We start from the raw sequence: 6000 nt of genomic DNA, 5'->3' as shown, positions 1-6000 counted from the left end.
TCTTAGACGCCCTCCAATGTATGGCACGCAGTTGTTTGTACGTGGTCATTACACTGCAAGCTACTTGAAGTCTGGGGCTGTTTTTGCTCCTCTTTGTTCCCCTAGCGCTTAGGCATTGCAAAAAAATGCTCATTGAGCTGCTCGAAGACTAGCCATCCAACTGCCCTGTGTCGCCGCACTCCCACCCCTCTCCTTCAGGGTTTTAGCCCGGCTCCCAGGCATCTGCGCTTCTCCAGAGAATCGCGCACCCGGTGCCCCTGGATTTCCCAGGCGCTCTTCGGCCCGCCAGGAGGAGCGCGCGCTCCGCGGCGACTCTCTAGCTGGCAGCCTCCCGGGAGGCTCTATGGTGCTGTCCCGGAGAACAGCTGCTGCGGGCGGCGCCCGCGCAAGGAGCCCCCGAGGAGGGGCGGGGCCTCGCGGCGGGGCGGGGCGTGCGCGGAGAGGCGGGGCGTGCGCGGTGGGGCGTGCACGGCGGGGCGGGGCCGCGCCGTGCCCGGGGAGGAGACTTCCTGGGGCCGCTGGGCAGGATGTCGCGGCCGCCCCCCTTGGCCCCTCAGCCCCGGAGACGACGACGACGACGACGACGACGCCGCCGCCGCGGCGTCTGAAGCGACCCCTCCCCGGCCGGGACTCGGAAGCTGGGCCCCCGCCCCCGCGCGGGTGGAGCGGGGAGACGGTGGCAGGTGAGGCGGGGACCCGGGGGAGGGGGATCTCCGCTCCCCAATTCAGCCCTGCGCCCCTCCCCCACCTCCCTCCAGCCCCGCCCCCTGCGGGAGACCCGGGCTGGGGAGGGGTTGGCAATGAGAAGCGCCCCAGACCCTCGGAGCGGCTGCAGGATCTGGAGCCTGAGGAGCCGGCTGAGGACCCTGCCTCTGCTGCTCAGCGCTTCCTGTGTGACCTTGGGCAAGTCGTTTGCCTGCGCCGTACCCTCGCTACAGTAACTGGGTTCAGACTGGGGTTTAGTCCCCGGGCCCCTCGCCAGCTCGGACTTACGCAAACCTCCTCCTGTGTTAGATTCCTGGGGTCAAACGGGACTTTGGGAATAATTTTAGCAAACATTTCAATAGCAGGTACTGCGTGCCAGGCGCCATGCTAAGGGCTTTAAATAGTAATAGCTAACATTTCTGTGGCCCTACTGTGTGCCAAGCACCGTGCTAAGGGCTTTAAATAGTAATAGCTAATATTTCTATGGGCCTACTATGTGCCAGGCCCTGTGCTAAGCGCTTTAAAATGATTATCTCATTTGATCCTCACATTGTTACTATCCCCGTGTTGTGGATGGGGGAAACTGAGGCACACTGACTCACCCAAGGATACCCAGCTAGGAAGTGTCTGAGGCTGGCTGCTGTGTGACCATCCCCACCACCCTCTCTCCTCTCGCTCCTTGGCAGCGGCATGGTGGAGCAGCTCAGAGAGCCCTGGATTTAGAGTCCATGGGACCTGCACTGACGTCTCACTTTTGCTCTTCACCCTTGGTGTGACCTGGGCCAAGTCATGCCCTTGCAGGAGTTCTTGCTTGATGTGTAAAAATGAAGGGGATCACTTAGTCACTCCATGACTTCCAAGGTCCTTTCCATGATGCATCTCGTTCAGTTGTGTCCGACTCTGGGACCCCATTTGGAGTTTTCTTGTTAAACATACTGGAGTGGTTTTGCCATTACCTTCTCCAGTTCATTTGATAGACGGAGAAACTGAGGCAAACAGGGTGAGGTGACTTGCCCAGGGTCCTACAGCTAGTCAGTGTCTGAGGCCAGATTTGAACTCACAAAGATGAGTCTTCTTACTCCTCGCCCAGCACTTATCCATTGTACCATCTAGCTGCCAAGCAATGGGTCTAGTGACCCAGTATTTGTAAAGCTTTTTCCTCTTAGTGCCTTCCCCCCAAGGATACTCCGGGTTTGTCTGGTCTGCAGCTTGTTTGGACTAGGTTAATTTGCTTGTGATCTCTTTTTGACTGAGGTCCTGGAGAACTGGGGCTGTTCTTTGACATTCTTTCTATTATCCTAGTTCTTAAGCCCTGTCCCTGAGAAAGAGTTGAATGGATGCTGGCTGCCTGACACCTAGAGGAACTAAGGAAATTCTGGCTATTAACATTCAGGAAGCATTCCTGGAAACACTGGATAATGTTGAGACATTTCCTGCCTTCGGGGATCATCCTTTCTAATGTGGGGGAAGACCCTCCCCCCACTTTAGGGGATTCCAGGTGGTGATCTTTATTTTCCGCCTTGTTGATTCTTCCCTTGGGACTGCTGGGGGGTGGGGAGCCCAGGTGGTCTCTTCTCTCCTCCACTTGTACAGTCTCAGGACCCTTGAACCACCTTGAGTTGGGTTGTAGGGGGAGGTACCTTGTTTCTGGCTGGAGCCAGAGGTAACTTGGCTTTCTTTCCCTTAAGAAGGTCTCTGTCTTTGATTTTTTTCAATTTATTTTTTATTTTTAGTTTATAACACTCAGTTCCACAGGTTTTTGAATTCCAAATTTTCTTCCCCTCCCTCTTATCTTTGATTTTTTAAAAGAATTATCTCCACCTTGGATCTTTGGAGGACTGGGGTTTCTCTGCCAGTGTCCACTATCCTCCTGGAGATTAATCTGCATTTGCTTCTTGGAGTGGTGTGCGGGTAGCTGCTCTGGGGATCCGGCCCTGGGTGGGGCAGGACTGGCCTTCCACAAAGCAAGACTGTTCTCAGAACCCTTGGTTTCTAGACTAAATGGTACAAACCCCAGTGAGTTTATTCTTTTCTCTGCTTCTTCAGTCACTTGAACAGAGCATTCTGCTCTGAGCAAAAACTGTGTGCCTTTGAGAAAGAATGAGGTGTTAACATTACTGGAACAGCCTTCTCAGCGGGGAATGTAATTGGTGCATCGCACATGGTTTTTTCCCACCCCCATTGCTTTGGATTCTATTTAACATCCAGTGTAATGAGGTGATGAATAAACATTTCTTGGTGTATATGTAGCTTGCCAGACCGAAGTTAGACTTGTCTTGGGTTCTGAGAGGCTTAGACCAGTGCGGAGGTTGTCTGCACATTTCTGCTGCTGCCTCAGATGCCCTTCTCAGTGGATGGTCTGCTCCCTGGAATGGCAGGGTCTCTAGGGAAAAAGCTCTGGATGTGAGGTGTGGGGCAACTGGCCTTTTCTTCTGAAAATTTTTGTTATAGGGGATGTTTGGGTAGGAGAAGGGGAAAGGCTATGTTGGGAAATCCAGGAGATGAAGAAACAAGAGATGAAGCAAGGCAGAGAGATCTCAGCAGTGGAGTGGAAACAGCAGCCTGGGCTGTGTTTTGTAGCCCCAGCAACAAACATGGGGCCTTGTTTCTAGATACCCCAAGGTTCCACTGAGACTTGAACTCTGATCGCTGGATTCAGAGTCTAGAGTGCTAACCCATGCTAGTAGGTACTTAATGTATTTGGTATTTCTGAAGTGGCAAATTGAGTGAGTTTTGCCCCATATAGTTCCAAATTACACTGGTGTGGCTAGTAGCAAAAGCTTGCTTTGTGCTGGAAGAAAAATGTGAATATACTGCAAGACACATTTGAATGTCTATATCTAATTATGGAGACTGGACCCCTCCAAACCTCTGTATTGATCAGCCCGAAAGCTATTATCTTGATCGTTTACATTGGAATGCAAGGTGGTAAATTCTCCAAATTGATTAGTTAATTTAAGCAGCTGCTGAAAGAGTAGCCTAGCTGAAAAAGAGAGCATACCTCAGAAAGCTTAGAAGTTAATACAGTTCAAAACTTTCTAATGCAAAGCAAGTTTGTGTGGAGTCTGACCATCACCTTAAAATGCAAAGGGTTAGTGGAATGGGGGAAGGGAATAAGCAATTTATAGGGCACCTGCATGTGCTAAGCGTTTTACAAATTTTATCTCATTTGATCCGTACAACTGCCCTGTGAGGTAGGTGCTGTAATCATTCCCCATTTTACAGTTGAGGAAACTGAGGCAAACATGTGAGGTGACTTGCCCAGGGTCACTTAGCTAGTAGGTGTCTGAGAACAGATTTAAACCTGGGTGTTCCTGATCTGAGGCTTGGCACCACCAGGCTATCTGTATGGCAGCTACTGTGGACATTTCTTGGCAATGACAAGTGTTTAAAGAAGAACATTTCTTTGAAAAATTAATTTCCTCTTTTTATGTGCATCCTCAATAAATGAACAAGGCTCCTACATGCCAACTGTGTGCTAGGGATACAAAGACAGCAGTGAAACTGCCTCCCCTGCCCTCAAGGGATTTACATTCATGGGGAAGGGAGACCACTTGTAAATATTAAAGTATATGCCATCTAAATACATGGTCATTTTTTTCAAGGGGTAGGGAAGGCACTGGGAGGATTGAGAAACTTGTCGAGGAGGTTGCTTAGGAGGAAACTTGAGGTTCTTAGAAGGTGTGGGTGAGGAGGGGCTACATTTCAGGCTTTGGGGGGTAAAGAGGCTGGAAAAGGAAGGTAGGCAGAGTAGCCAGCAGGCCAGTTGGACTGGCATGTACATTGCCTGTGGAGAGTAACGTATAAGTTGCCCCATGGGCAGTGCTGGGTTGTGAGGCCTTTCAGTGTTAAGCAGTGGAGGTTGTATTTGATTCTAGAGGTAATAGGGCATCACTGGAATTTAACAGTGACTAGGGGAGTGTTGTGGTTCGATCAGCGTTTTAGGAAAATCACTTTGATAACTATTTATACTTATTGTAGCCAAGTTAGCTGATGTGTTGTAAACGATACACATCTTTGACATTTGTGTGACAGGACTGAGGGCACATTGATCTACCTGGGCCTTGGTATTCTCATTTGTAAAATGGGCACTTGGACCAAATCTAGGAGGGTCTCTTCCAGCTCTATGTCCTGTGATCCTACGCTTTTTTTAAATGAAAAGTGTTATAAAATCTTGAGCAGCATCAGTTGGGCAGCTAATTAATTGTTCACTTTGTACATTTTCTCAATTATGATTTTTACCTACAGTGAAACCCCTGATATTTTAGGGAGTGAATGGGAGGACATACATAAAGTGTCTTTTGAACCTTAAAGCATATGCTCCTGAGATCATAGATGCTAGCACTTACAGACTTGCTTGACAGTTTGCAAAACCTCTGCCCTTGTTGTTATCTCATTCCATCATAACCTGGAGGTAATCTGTTCTTCCTCATTTTACAGATGGAGAAATGGAAGCATCAGGTGACTTGTCCAAGGTCAGCTAGTATAAGTGGCTAATCCAGGGCTCTTGTTTAGTTCTGTGCACCTAAGAAGCTCTTTCCCCAACAGGAACTGAGGTGAACAGAATTTAGAAACTAGCAGGGAGATAGAAATGACTACTGCTGTTATTATGGGCCAAAAGGGGCCAAATCTTGGCCTGCTTTTGTGGTGAGCCAAGAATGGTTTTTTACATTTTAAAATACAATAAAACTGTTTAAAACTGTGAAAACCATTCTTAGCTCGGGCCATTTTGCCACTGCTCGCAGACCCCTGTTTTAGACTAATTGTATTGGTCTTTTATAATAATAATAATAATAATAATAGTTCTTATTTCTTTAGCACCTAAAGGTTTGCAAAATGCTTTGCATAATAGCACCTGTCTTCCAGGGGTTCCAGGGATGTTGTGAGGACCAAATGAGATGATATTTGCTTAAAGCTTTATATACATGCCAGCTATATAAATATGATCTCATTGGGCCTGCACAGCATGCTGGGAGATAGGTCCTGTTTTTATCTGCATTTTATGGATGAGGAAACTGAAGAAGAGAGAGGTTAAGGGGTTTGCCCATGGTCACATAGCTGGGAAGTATCTGAGTTGGGATTTGAACTCGTCTTTCTGACTTTAAGTCCAGCACTCTGTCAACTAATTATTAACTTATTATGTATACTGACCTATGCTAGACACTGAGGAGAAGCACAAAGATAAAGAAGAAATTAGTCTGGGTATGGGATTTGTATTTGACCAGACTTGCCTCCCCCAGAATAAATCCAAAGCTGTGTAATCATGGCTGTATTATAACAGTTATATCGGATTAC

At 48.2% G+C, this 6000-nt stretch overlaps 1 protein-coding gene across 1 annotated transcript in view; it reads left to right on the top strand.

Annotated features, from left to right (window-relative positions):
* The first annotated feature begins 517 nt into the window (after positions 1-517).
* Positions 518-6000, top strand: part of RFFL (ring finger and FYVE like domain containing E3 ubiquitin protein ligase) — a 64218-nt gene continuing 58735 nt past the window's right edge. The window contains exon 1 of the mRNA XM_036768536.1: positions 518-683. The gene's annotated coding sequence lies outside the window, so the exon portion shown is untranslated. The remainder of the gene's footprint in view (positions 684-6000) is intronic.

The sequence above is a fragment of the Trichosurus vulpecula genome, chromosome 7 (genome assembly GCF_011100635.1).
Source record: "Trichosurus vulpecula isolate mTriVul1 chromosome 7, mTriVul1.pri, whole genome shotgun sequence".
NCBI classification, from domain to species: Eukaryota; Metazoa; Chordata; class Mammalia; order Diprotodontia; family Phalangeridae; genus Trichosurus; species Trichosurus vulpecula.
The sequence above is the reverse complement of the archived record's forward strand: the minus strand, read 5'-3'. Positions and strand labels throughout refer to the sequence as shown.